Consider the following 15,089-nt stretch of genomic DNA (forward strand, 5'->3'; position numbering starts at 1 on the left):
TGCCTAGTAAGGTTCTACTCCAAGTGAGTAAGGGCTACAGAATTGAGCCCTGAACTGTTTAGGCCACCATTCAAAGAGAAGCTACCCTGCTAATTAATCACTGATTGTTGGAAGTTTAGGGGCCTTGTAGACTCAATGTTCTGTACAGTGCTGAGAACAAGTCAGCACTCAACACAGCAGGCCAGATTCTGACACATAGTAAAAGTATCTTACTCCACTAGTAATAGCTCTGGTGCACTTCAGTGGGGCAACTTGTGGAGTAAAATGCTGTTCAGGGTATCAGAATCTAGCCCAATAATAGTCATTGATTCTCTTAATAGCAAGCGAGGGCTAGATCCTAGCTTTGGGAACAGCTCTGAACAACAGGGTGTAGGCTGCCCGCCCCCTCAAGAAGGCACTGACTCATGGACAGGCCTCTGAATCACCATCCATTCTCTGCGTCTCCCTTTCTCACTTTGTGTTCTTCATGATCAATTGCACTAAAAGCCTTACTTCTTTGGAAAATAATAAATTAGACTTCAAGTATTGAATGCCAACAGCTTCCCTGGTCCTCCCACTCGCTGCTAGCCAGCCAAGTAACTGTTGATAAGAACGTCTACAGACAGTACTCTAAATCACTGTGGCCCTTCTGCTCACTAGGCCCATCCATGGCTTTCCGAGGTTTGCAGAAAACCTCCTCACTGCTCCCCCTGCCTGACAGCTTACTTTGTTTCAGCAAATTGTAATAAATCTGCAATGCCCTAGAGCTGCACTATGCTGCAAACTGTGGCCTTTCACAACTTCAGAGAGAGTGAGGCAGGGGAGGGAACCCAGATACAAGTGCTCCAAGAAAATTTCCCATAGAATTTCTATCAAGTTCAAGGGCTTGGTCCTTATCTACAGAGCACTCCAAAAGACCATCTTATGCTCTGGAACAAAGACCATGGTCAACAGGGCCACTCCTTTGGCACAGGCCATACAGAGGAACTCTCAACAACAAGAGTAAAGTTCAGCTCCGAGGGAGACAGAACTTTCCCTGGGGGTCGGTCCCAGACTGTGGAATGAACTCCCCCAGGAGCTAAGAACCATCAGTAACCTTACCACTCCAAGTGCAAGGCACATTTATTTGACCTTGACTTCTCTAACAAGGAGAGCAAGAGGTATTCATAAAAAGACCCGACCAGAACAAGATACTCCACTGCATACACTTTTCCCCGGGAAGAGGATGAGACACCAAACATGTCACGGTTTAGGGCTCCTGTATTCCCCGCTCATGGTCTACCAGAAGTTATGACTAGTGTAGTTGCCCTCAGTCACAAGTTACCACACAGCTCCTTCTAAGCAAGCACATAAAAATATTACAGAGAACATTAAAACCAATAAAAAAAAAACCCACATGCATGCTAAAAAGTTACCAGAGGTCACCCCAACTTCAATCTCAAGTTCTGGCACCTACAAAACCAGGTTACAAGTTATATAACCCATGGTTACAAGTTTGTAACTGACCCAGATTCAGAAGGAGAACCACCATGAAGAGCTCAGTGTTTCTTTTATATAGTTTGCTCTTTGGTGATAGGTGTTAAGCAGCCAAAGGTCCACTCCCCAGCCTTTTGAAGTGAGACTCTGGTTTTTGAATACAGGGAGGAGAAAGGCTTTGCATTCACTGACACATAGTTCAATACAGTCCTTTGATCATCCACACCTCACATCACATCTCCCACTTGGAAAGGTTACATACCCTCCTGACCCACAACAATACATACACTTTGCATTTAGTACAACAGACCACAAAGATACTTAAAATTAGTTCAGTAAGGTCTCCCATGAAATTGCCACATGTGACAGATGTGTTGTCATGCTGCTTAATGTACAGCTGGAAGGCACTCCAGTGGCGTAAGAGGCTAGGGCACAGTGCTTATAGAGAGGTGCTGCATGGAGTGCTGCTGAGGTTGTGAGTTCAAGACTCACCAGGAGCATCAGCTTTCCTGCAGGGAGGAGGGACAGCTCAGTAGTTTGAACATTGGCCTACTAAACCCAGGGTTGTGAGTTCAATCTAAGGATTGGGGTATTTAAGGGGGCCATTTAGAGATCTGGGGCAAAAATCTGTCTGTGTCTTGGTCCTGCTTTGAGCAGGGGGTTGGACTAGATGACCTCCTGGGATTCCTTCTATCTGTGATATTCTAGGATGAGTGTGATTATGAAGAGCCATATAGAGTAGAATTATCCCATTGACTTCGGGTCAGCAGCCTGTTTTTCCCCCAGTGCAGTTCTTGCTCCCACTCTCACCAGGGCAGAACTCCTATTGACTACAAGGGACTGTGTTTATGGTGTAGTTTGGTTTTAAAGAGAAGACCCAGGGAAAGCATACAACATACTTCTCAGGGGCCAGATTTGGAACCCATGCTGACGTGGGGTTGTACCTTGCTCTGCAAGGAGCCCTATTAAAATCAATGTAGGACCAAAGCAGTTTATAGCTGGCCCTTTGTCTATCAGGAAAATCATATGAATTAAAATGACCATGATTTTTAACATTTTGGGACTCTTCCCATTGGCATTAATGCCCCCCTTTTACATAGCTTTGGCAGTATGAAATGGCCTTAAATTGAATGTAAATATATATTTAAGGCAACTTTAATACTCCTCTATACTGCCAGGAAATGGGCCTTAGAATCAAGGGGAAAAAATCAGGGCACTTTGGGGTTTGGGAATGAAGTGAGTGAATGATTAGGTAGGAGGGTAGCTGTTAAGGACTGGCAAACACTACAGATAAACAGCAGTGCTTAATGCAATTGCATGTTGAGAGTTTTCATATACTAGGTGTCTTGATATATTCAAGGGCACTGCTTACTTTGGTTTGGTAAAGAGTGCAGACGTACCACCAAGGACTTTGATGGCGTATATGAAGAAATTTAAACACATGTGAGTGAGTGACTGAATGAAAGAACGCATAAGAACAAATGAATTAATCATAAAAAAAAGAAATAAAAGCCATCAACCAGTTAATAACCCTGGCCAACAATTCATCAATTAATATGAAAGAAAATAATTACTAGCCTTGGATTGACCCCAGATATTTTCCAAAGAAATTGACAACTTTACAGCTGAAGTATTAAAACAAGAGAGTGATTACTTATTGTAAATAAATTTGAATGAACATATCCCAGGCTCTTTAATTTTGGTAAAGATATTGTATCTGTGTGTCTGCTGGACAACCTTCAGCTCTGCATTAGCTAATTAATTCAAGGGCTAGGGAATGTCTTTTTTACACAATCATCACTATACCTAATATTATTTATATCAGCCTATAAATAATACAGAGCAAAATCTTTGGGAGTTACATATGTTCACATTCACTTTAACCTCATTCCTATTAACCCTTGAGGAGGAGGAACTCAGTTGTGGCATAGCCCACAGTACGGAGCGCTTAAAGAGGGGCTATGCATATACACAAGAGAGAAAGTGTGAGTACAGGAGGGGGTGACAAAGAAAGGCCGTGCCTGCAGGTGAGACAAGGAGAAAGATCATGCTGAGGAAGGTGTAGAGCATGTGGGTTGAATTACAAAAGGGAGAAGATAGATGATGCAACAGGAAAAGAAGGAGAGCAAGATGAAGTAGGTGGTAAGGGGAAGAAGGATGGAGGAGGAAGGATTAAAGAGGGAAAGAAAGACAGTGTACTTGAGCATGACCATCAGTGGGTGCCCATCTCTTGCTCTCTGAACCAATCAGTATTGTGACCTTAAGAGCACCCCTATGCCACAGGGCAAGGGATTCCCCAGTATCTAGCAGGGAGTCTCAGGGGGCCACACCAGCTCAGTGTATGCTAACTCACTGTTGTTATAATCTGTATCTAAAAGGGATCATGTAAGGTGTCCTATGCGAACTGGTAACATGCGGGTCATTATTATTATGATGTGGTGTATGGACGGGTGATGGATGAAAACTTCTAACTATGTGCTGGGAATATATCCTTAAAGGGTGTTTGGCAGGTAGGGCTTGTCACATGCCCTAGACAAGGAAGGAAGTCCCGCCTGCTTGAATGTATCTGCAATGTAAATTGAGCAAGGAGAGACAATGAAAGTACACAAAGTCATCTAACTAGCAAGCCAGGGAGGAAGCCTCTTAACTCTTATGACGGGGGAGGAGACAGCGAAAGGTAACGTGGTGTCAACTGCCAGGCAGAGACAGCAAGCTGAGCTCCAGGAGGGCTGCCTGCTTTGAACACAGAGACTCTTTCAGGATATAAGCAGAGGGCGCCATTTTGTCATCCGTCGCTTCAGGAGTCAAAGAAGCCAACCACTTTGAGCACTGCGTTGGGTCCTGGCCAAAGACTGGCCAGCCATGCTGAAGACTGACTGTGGTGAGACGATTACTCTAGTCTGTAAAGTCAGCTTTTAGTCTGATCAGCGTATTTTCACTCGTGTTTATAACCTTTTCTATCCCAAATCCTTCTACTTGGTATCGCTTACATATCTGTTCTTTGGGGCTAAACTTAATCCTGTTTCATTACACAACCACGGCAGTGCAGCATTACACGCCGAAGAGTGAAATCCTCAGCTTAACTAACAGGTTGGTGCTCTGTTCTGTCTCTTTAATGGAGCAGCAAATTTGATAAGGATTTGTAGTGCTACAGCGAGAGGGGCTTCTGGTGTTCCCCAGCCAGAAGTAGCCAGGCTGGTGGGAGGTCATGGTGCTGTGATCCGGCTGCAGGTTCCAGGGCTCTGACCGAAGCTACACAGCACAGACACACCCAAGGTTACAGGGCAGATGGTGGGAAGCCCTAACTGGACTGAGTGAAATCCCAAAGCATCATAAGCACAGGCCGTGCTAAGGAGGCAGAGGGCTCATTGGCTGGGGGAAGACCTGTAGTTGGGTGGTGACCCTTCCTGTGGATTTGGAAGCACCATTGATGGGCTGGGACAAGGACACCTACCCAGATTTCCTCTGCCAGCAACGTGCAGCTTTGCAGCCGAGGGGCACCAAGGTGGAAATGTCCACCTTTGAGCAGAAGGAACACCACCAAGTCTGGGGCTTAATGCCATGTCCCACTCCCATAATGGCTTTGCCTCTCTCAAGGGTAAAAATATTCAGCCCTTAGTGGTCTAACCATAGGGGACATGAATCTCATGGAATACACCAATAGCCACATCTGTCACCCCAGAGGAAGAATAAAAGTCTGTATTCATTCAACATTAAGGTTAAGATTTTAAACCTACAAGTGCCAGGAGGTTCAAAAGCCATATTAATAGGCAGCAGGTTAAAATGAATAGGTAGCAGGTTTAAAACAAAAGTAGTAGTATTTCTTCACACAATGTGAATGTTTTCACAGAAATTTTGACGGACCAGTTTGAAGCGAAAACCATTACATTGCAATTGAAATGAACTGGAAGAAGAGTGAACATTTTTAATTTTCAGTTTTTATTTTTATGGGTTTTTCTCCTATAATTCCCTTTTTTCAGTGAGAAGTTGGGGAGGAAAGAGTAGCAGGCCACTACTTTCCAAAAAACCCTTCACAGCCAGGGGTGGCTTTGCAGCACCCTGCCTCAGTTTCCCTCTCACACAGGGCTCCTCAAAAACTCCACCCAGTCCATATCACTTTAAAAATTTCCCCTTCTGGAGGGGGACCCAAGTCACTGATATTAGCATATCACAACAGGTTTCAGAGTAGCAGCCGTGTTAGTCTGCATCAGCAAAAAGAACGAACAGTACTTGTGGCACCTTAGAGACTAACAAATTTATTTGGGCATAAGCTTTCGTGGGCTAAAACCCACTTCATCAGACGCATGGAGTGGAAAATACAGTAGGAAGATATATATATGCAGAGAACAGGAAAAGATGGGGTTGCCATACAAACTCTAATGAGACAAATCAATTAAGGTGGGCTATTATCAGCAGGAGAAAAAAAAAGTTTTGTAGTGATAATCAGGATGGCCCATTTCAAACAGTTGACAAGAAGGTGTGAGTAACAGTAGGGGGGATATTAGCGTGGGGAAATAGGTTTTAGTTTGTGTAATGACCCATCCACTCCCAGTCTTTATTCAAGCCTAATTTAATGGTGTCCAGTTTGAAAATTAATTCCAGTCCTGCAGTTTCTCATTGGAGTGTTTTTGAAGTTTTTTTGTTGAATTGCGACTTTTAGGTCTGTAATTGAGTGGCCAGGGAGGCTGACGTGGTCTCCGACTGGTTTTTGAAAGTTATAATTCTTGACATCTGATTTGTGTCCATTTTTTCTTTTGCACAGACTGTCCAGACTGGCTAACGTACAACGTACAATGAAGCTGACTCCTTCAACCACCAGTTCCACACCTCAAATAACCTTCTCCCCTTGAGTCACGAGCCCACGGCCGTCCTTGCCAGAACCAACCAGGTTATACTCCCTTTGCTCCCTAAGAAGCCAGTTTTACTCTGTCCTGCACTCACCGGCAACTGTTTCCTGAGGCCAGCAGCAGCATCCCAAGCTTCTGGTCCACCTGCCTGGCACCCCCAGCCATGTTTAACTGCAGGACTACAAGCTCCCACTCAACCTTGTGCCTCTCCCTTATCAAAGGTCTGATTGGATCACCTGACCCAATGGTCCCATGACCTTCATTGGCCCCACCTGGAGAGGTGAGGGCTTGTCACAAGTGCACTGGAACAGAAAGCCATTGAACAGTACTGCAAACTCTGCATAGGATGGAGGGCATGCATTTGGCCGCTATTCCTTGAAGCCAGAGGGTGCTCTGGCACCCACAGCACCCCTCGTTCCAATGCCCCTGCTGAGGCCCATCTCCCCTTGGAGTGCCCAGCCAGGCTGTGACGGGGGAAAGGAAACAAAGAGAGAGGGAACGAAACAAGTTTCAGTCACGTATCATTGAAATTGAAACTCTTTTTTTTTCATTTCTGATCCATTTGAACTGAAATTTCTTTTCCAATCATTTTGTTGGGGAAAAAATGGAAAATTCCACAAAAAATTCAAACTAACTAAATAAAAAAAAATAACTTGGCTTGCAAGACCTAATGGAAAAGAATCACCATTTTTTTGATCAGCTGTCATTGATACATTTCTGGAACAAAACTTTATTTCAAGGTTTAGCACAAGAAAAGATTCTGTTAAATGTTTTTTTCCCCACCAAATGATTTTCATTCCGTCAAGGATAAGGGATAGTTTCTCCCCAAACCTGTACAAAATCAGGTCTAGCTCACGTTGAGGCTGAGATTTCAAAGCTCTCTAAGGGACTCAGATAACCATTCCCATTAGCATTAATGGGATTTAGGCTTCTGGTTCCCCTACACATGTTATAAATCACATCCTAAATGTCAGACTCATGCATACTGCTATGGGCTTCATTTTCAACACAATTCGATTTTTACACCTAGGGATACATTCACAAATAAACTTGGGAGATGGTCTTCCCCTGTAACTGCTAGCCCAGTGGTTAGGGTACTCAGCTGGGATGGGGGGAAACCCTCCCAGTTCAAGTCCCCCCTCCACCACCTGGGAAAAGGGATTTGAAGTGGGATCTGCTATCTCTTACCAGCATGCCCAAACCACTGGGCTTCAAACTATTCTGATGTGGTGCTTCCCCCTGTCTCATCTGTTAAAGTAATTCCACTTTGGATTAAATAACAAATGAATCACTGGGCAAAAGAGAGAGAAAATGACTGTTGCCTGGTGACTAGTACATTCACTGAGGAGCTAGGAAACAGGACCCTGTTCCAATGACTTTTTAAAATTAATTATTCACAGTGGAACAGCTTCATCAGGAGAGACTAAGAGAATCCCCTCTTGTCCCATCTCACAACTACATTAGAATATCCCACAGTCCAGCAGTTTTTTGCCCCCTCAGGTGGGTGGGGGACTCCCGCATGCCAAGCGAGTCCCCTTATCACTGGACTGAAGCTATGAAGGAGGGCCTCCCTCACCACAGCTGGCCCAACTCGAGTTCATCTCTGATCAGACCTCCCAGATGAGGCCCCCCAGGCCAGTTAGCAGAGGAGCACCTATCTGCCCTGGTTAATGAAGCACGCTGAGGCTGAGGCATCCGGACACCAGGCCTGGGGCTGCAATGCACATGCTCAGAAACATAGGCGCCTAGGGAATTTAGACCCCAAGCAAGTTTAGGCACCTGCAGGGTTTACTGGCGCTGAGCAGGGGTTTTGTGAATCCTAGTGGGGCCTGATTCTGGGATTTAGGTGCCTAAAGTGGCATGTAGGCATCTAAGTCCCTTTGGGAATCTAGCCCCTAGTGCTCATTGGTTGATTACTCATAAATGTAGAAATTCTGCTGAAGTCTCATACTAGTGTTTCCTGTGGAAGTGAAACATTGCTGAATTATTCAAATACTTACGTGTAGTGTGAGTTATAAAAATGTGTTATTTCTGTGACTCTTAATATATACATTTCTTACATGTTCTAAATCAGTGGCTCTCAACCTTTCCAGACTATTGTATCCCTTTCAGGAGTCTGATTTGTCTTGCGTACCCCAAATTTCACCTCACTTAAAAACTACACCTCTACCCCGATATAACACGACCCGATATAACATGAATTCAGATATAATGCGGTAAAGCAGTGCTCCGGGGGTGGGCAGGGCTGCACACACCGGCAGACAAAGCAAGTTCAATATAACACGGTTTCACCTATAACACAGTACCATTTTTTGGCTCCTGAAGACAGCGTTATATCGGGGTAGAGGTATATTTGCTTACAAAATCAGACATAAAAATACAAGTGTCACAGCACACTATTAGTGACAAATTGCTGACTTTCTCATTTTTACCATATAATTATAAAATAAATCAACTGGAATATAAATATTGTACTTGCATTTCAGTGTATCGTATATAGAGCAGTATAAACAAGTCACAGTCTGTATGAAATGATAGTTTGTACTGACTTTGCTAGTGCTTTTCATGTAGCCTGTTGTAAAACTAGGCAAATCTCTAGATGAGTAGATGTACCCCCTCAAAGCCCTCTACATACCCCCAAGGGTACACATACCCCTGGTTGAGAATCACTGTTCTAAATAACACAACATTTCTACAGGAAAAAGATAGTTGAAAACAAATAGATGGAAAAAGCAGCATTGTGAAATAAAAAAAAAAAAAGATTTTGAGAACCCTGAGTAACAATTATTGTATATCAATGACACTGTTCACAGATGCCTCTGTAGAAATCTGTCTGTAATAGGCTCTAAGAATATAAAAGATCAAAATAACTGTCATCAAATTTCAGTATGGTTGACAGTTCCCCTTGTCTCTCAAAAGTATGTTTTTAAATAACTTTCTTTTTAAAAGCATTTACTATTCTGTCAGTCTGGAAACGTTACAGCACATGCTTTACAAATTCATTTTAATTCCACAATGCGCTTGTAAAGGGAACCACTTACAAGATAAGCAGTGCAAGCTTAGAGTGGCATTGGGATACATTTACTCTCCCTGACTAATACAACGAGTAGCTGCTACTCACTGGGAGTAAAGGCTTCACCAGCCTATATCTTAGGGACACTGTTACAACTAACATTTTGTAAAGCTATTCAGTTGCTGAGCTTGCTCAGATTCTTAAGGACATGCTGAACAGGAGAATTTAAGGAAATTGTTTAACCTAAAAATACATTTCTTCCTCCACATTTCCTTTAAATTATGGGCCTCATTGTGATCTCACTAGTGTATATTGGGAATAACGCTGCTGACATCAATTGAGTTACACCAGTGTAATACTGTTGTTAGAGCAGGATCAGGTCCACTAATTCTATTTTACCTTTCCTATACCTCTGAAATAGCTGCCCCTCTAATAGCGCTGTGAGCTGCTCCCTTCCATCTCAATGGGGTGTTGATTTTTAAATCTAACACTCTTGTAAATTTTACAACTTTATCACAAATCTCATGATATTTAGCATTTTTCTGAAAGCTCCAGCTCCTGGAGTCCAGTGACTGTGAGAAATTCCACTTTCCTTTCTTTTCTTAATAGTCAGTTTCTGTCCCTGAGGTTTGGGGAGAAAAGCTTGAAAATGTGATGCAAAAGGCTCAAACCCAAGAAGGAAAATAAAACGCCACATGTATTGTGTCTAAAAATCTCATGAGTTTTTAAGTCAGTCTTGTGATTATAGTGTGGCTCATTCATGATTTTCAAAATGACAATACTGGCCAATTTTAGACCAAGATGCTCTCTGTTATACCAGTGTAACATCACTGAAGAGAGGGCTGTCACTCTAAGGGAGAGCTGGTCAGGAATTTTTCTGCAAAAGGACTTTCAGCAAAAAGTGCCAAACAAACATTTTTTGCGAAGCAGAGATGGATCTGGTGATAGCCCTATTCAGGAAGTTTTGAAGTGATTGAAATGTTTCATGTCAACATTTTAGTCACATTCAGTGATGTGACACACACAGCTCTGTTCTCAGCTCAAAAGGGCCAGGTGGTTGACCAGTTAGGGCAGGGGTCCCTGGGACTGTAAGAATTCCTGTGGTTGGCAATGATATCACAGCAGCACTGCATGGTAATCGTAGACATGTCAGGCTAGAAGGGATCTCGAGAAGTTATCAAGTCCAGGTCCCTGTGCTGTGGCAGAACCAAGTAAACTTAGACCTTCCTTGGCAGGGGTTTGTCTAACCTGTTTTTAAAGGCTTCCAATGATGGGGATTCTACAACCTTCCTTGGAAGCCTGTTCCAGAACTTAACTACCTTGATAGTTAGAAAGTTTTTCCTAATCTCTAACCTAAATCTCCCTTGTTGCAGATTAAGCCCATTACTTCTTGTCCTACCTTCAGTGGACATGGGGAATAACTGATCACCATCCTCTTTATAGTAGTACAATGCAACACAAGGGCTAAACTTGGGCATCTTGTACTCCTGAATCCCTGCCTTCCCATACTTTTCACTGAACAGCTCTGTCCCCAGAGCTGGGCACAAGCTGTGTTTAGGACAGCCTGCGTGTAGCTGGACATCTGGGCCAGCTTCTCACTTATGCGAGAGGCAGCATTTTTGTTGTCTTTCTCATCTACCACTGCAGAGGAGCTAATCAGGCTGATGGGCCAGTTTGTTAACGATGCACAAGACCAGAGAGAAACTCACAAAGTCTCCCCTGTGCCTTCATTGCAGGGTCCACTCAAGGGCTGATCACAACAGCCGGCCTCGCAAGCAAGCAGCTGCCATAAAGTGAGACAGTGGAACAGTCAAGAAGAGGCCGTTTGCAGCGCGTAATAACTTGTTTTCTAATGCAGGAACAACAGCACTCTCGCTTGTGAGATATACAAACATTGATCAAACCAGAGGCTGCTCGGCACTTTTCTCCCCAAGCTTGCAACTTCCAAGCAAATAAACCTCCTTTAGATTCAAGTGTGTGATGGCCAATCCGTGTAATGTGCAGCCCAGGGTAAGACGATTCTCCCTGGGGAGACTCCCTAGTTAAAGACAGCCAAAGCTCAAAGGTCAGCAAATGCTGGTCAATTGAGAGTGATGTTAGTAAGTCAGTGGTGCCCTGTGCACACGCGTGGCTAGGTTCGTCAGTCAGTTTATCCATATCCCCAGAAACTCAATGGAAAAGTTCCTATTTCTTTCAGTGTCATTTGGACGTGGCCCTATAATAGGAAATTGCACCAAGAACGGCCAGGTTTTAATACAGTTTTGATGAATTAAGCTAACACTTCGAGTTTGCTTCCAGTTACATGGGGGTAAACTAATTGCGACCATTATGGCAGTGCCTACAGGCCAATCAAGACTGGGCCCCATCGTGCTAGGTGCTGTACAAGAGAGCTTGCAGTATAGGTAGCCGAGACAGACACAAGGTGAAGGAAAGAATAGCACACACCGGCAGGGTGACCAATGGGATAGTCCCATGGTGGTTGTTTGGTTCTGATGGGTTTTCTTCAGAAGGGATCACCCAAATAAAAGAAAAGGGAAGGGAAGGGAAGTGGCTGAGGGGACCAGGGCAGGGGTGTAATGAAGCTAAGGTGACAAGGCTATGAGGAAGAGGGGAGGCCAAGGGCAGAGAAAGGCCAGTCAGAACTATAAAAAAATCCTCTCCCATTGTCCCTGCTTCTGCTGCCTTGGCCCCTATCAACTGGAGTTACTGGCTGGTTCCTCTGCAGTTTTGCCCCCCAGTTTGGCAGGTGGAAAGGGAGACCCCTGGGTCCTAGTCTCCACAGAGTGAGTGGGTCTCCCCGCCACAGTTCTGAGTTGGGGTCACGGGGGGGAGGGGTGGCCACAGCTAGGCCTCCCCATCCCCTCTCCTCCTTAATGCAGCAGTCCCTGTTTGGCTGCATCGGCAGTGGCTTTCAGCAGCCACAGTAACTCCATTGATGTAGCTAAGCTCAGTGTTTGGCTCCCGTCTTTACACTCATGCCTTGCTGAGAGTTCGCTGACTTTACTCCCTTTTTGACTCTTGTACCATCTTACCCAACGGCACCACCACTGGCAAGATTAGCTGTATATTTCCTTGCTAGTGTTTTCTGTTCCCCCCCCCCACACACACACACACACTCAAGAGAGGTGTATTGTCGAAAATTGGCACCCAAGTATATGGCTACCGCAGAATTTAATACAAATATACACTTAGCTTTGGACCCCTGAAGTTCTTTTATCTCCAACTTTCATTATTTGAAAGGGTTTGTTTGTTATTTGTTTGTTTTGTTGTTTTAATGGATGTGATTTCCACTGGATATTTATTTAGCATTCACTTTGATGTCTGCAATTTTACCATGTCACTGGAATTGCATTCACGCTGATAAAGCAAGTAATCATTTTCTCATATTTACGGCAATTCATTTTATTTGATGGATGTTAAAAGGACATAGGAGATAAACACTTGGGGGTGGGGAGAGAAGAACAATGGGCCAAAATCATCCCTGGTATAACTGCAATGCAATCAGGGAGTAACTGTAGATGGATACTGATAATTGTGTTTTAATTTTGAGATTCTGTAGCAACTGAATGTCCACTGGGATGATCAAAATGAACTAGAAAGGAGGGGACCGAGCATTTTCCCCACAGCCTCAGGGGAATGTGCACTGAACTGGTGTGTAAAAAACCCTTACCTCTTCTACTTATTGCTGTTTTTACTTTTGTACTACGGAGCAACTATGATGGGCACTATCTTAAGAGACATTGAGGATTGAACTAAATGCATGGGTGTCGACAGTGTGAGCTAAACAACCAGGCTCTATCAGCAGCGCTGTCACCGACTCACATTCCCTGTGTATCATGCACATCACACGCTCACCAGTGGGTTTCACAAGCCACACACTCCTACCTGAGGGGGAGACAGCTATCAGTCCACTCTCTCCCTCACTGAGAGGTTACCCCCAGGCAGAGCTGGAACTAGACAATGGAGCAGGGCCGGCTCCAGGCACCAGCTTACCAAGCAGGTGCTTGGGGCGGCCACTTCGGAGAGGGGCGGCACGTCCAGCTGTTCGGCAGCAATTTGGTGGATGGTCCCTCACTCCTGCTCGGAGCGAAGGACTTCCCGCCGAATTGCCGCCGCAGATCGCGATCGCGGCTTTTTTTGTGGTTGTTGTTTTTTTGTTTGGCTGCTTGGGGCGGCCAAAACCCAGGAGCTGGCCCTGCAATGGAGCAAACCCAAAACTCATCTACATTGCCACAGAATGAGTGTGATGAACTGATGTACCTGGCCAGCCCACCTAGCTCTCCTAGTGGCACAAAAAGAAGACAGGCCTCCAGATTCCCAGCCCTCTATTGCTGTTTAGCAAACCGTTAGTAACCCAGTGGCCAAGTGTATGTCGCTCCCCTCTCCAGAGGCGGGCCTGAGCTCAGAACTCCTCCTTGAGTGCGCGCAATAGGACACCGATAGAAAAGAGGCCTGCTTTCCAGAGCTGCAAAGCCCCAGCAGCACCTTTAAAAATCAGGCCACTTTTAGGTAGGAGCCATTTGCTCACAGCTCCTGAGAAGGTTAAACATAAGAGCCGAGCCTTGCTCCGCACTGACTCATTTCTTTGCGACTCACTTCGTCGGAGGTGTGCGTGTTCCCTGATCAGCTTGAACGACGGGCAGAATTGTAGTGGGAAGCCGATGGAAAAAAACAGCCACGTATTTACACCTAACATACTTGCATGAAGGAAAAAAGAAAAGGATGAAATGGAAGTGCATATATTACTGAGTCTCCATGGCATCAGTACCTTACAATTACTGACAGTTACACTGACAATTTGTACATATTTTATTCAACTGATCTGTCAGTTATTCAACAAAAATATATAGTTACCATAGCAACTGCCAAATGACATGGTGCAGCATATTTACCTTTGAGATCATACCGGTGTGAGAAACAACAGGCCTAATACACAAGCACCAACCACTATGGCTTTGTGCAGGGATGGGCTTTTGGTTTGTTGAGGCATCCAACTATCTTGAATTTGAGGCTATGTTTTTCCACCTTATTCTTTTGTCTAAGGGAACTGGTCTTCTCATAATATTTCCATCTGCAGGAGACCAATTCTCACATTATTTTAAGCCCCATAAATGTGTCCCCATGGAATCAGAAAAGCCCATGAAAAATGTCAACATCATAAAATCATAGAATATCAGGGTTGGAAGGGACCTCAGGAGGTCATCTAGTCCAACCCCCTGCTCAAAGCGGGACCAATCCCCAACTAAATCATCCCAGCCAGGGCTCTGTCAAGCCTGACCTTAAAAAACCTCTAAGGAAGGAGATTCCACCACCTCCCTAGGTAACCCATTCCAGTGCTTCACCACCCTTCTAGTAAAAAGAGTTATTCCTAATATCGAACCTAAACCTCCCCCACTGCAATTTGAGACCATTACTCTTTGTTCTGTCATCTGCTAACAACTGAGAACAGTCTAGATCCATCCTCTTTGGAACCCCCTTTCAGGTAGTTGAAAGCATCTATCAAATCCCCCCTCATTCTTCTCTTCTGCAGACTAAACAATCCCAGTTCCCTCAGCCTCTCCTCATAAGACATGTGCTCCAGCCCCCTAATCATTTTTGTTGCCCTCCACTGAACTCTTTCCAATTTTTCCACATCCTTCTTGTAGTGTGGGGCTCAAAACTGGACACAGTACTCCAGATGAGACCTCACCAATGTCGACTAGAAGGGAATGATCACGTCGCTCGATCTGCTGGCAATGCCCCTACTTATACAGCCCAAAATGCCGTTAGCCTTC

Source organism: Chrysemys picta, chromosome 5 (genome assembly GCF_011386835.1).
Source record: "Chrysemys picta bellii isolate R12L10 chromosome 5, ASM1138683v2, whole genome shotgun sequence".
In the NCBI taxonomy this organism is placed as follows: domain Eukaryota; kingdom Metazoa; phylum Chordata; order Testudines; family Emydidae; genus Chrysemys; species Chrysemys picta.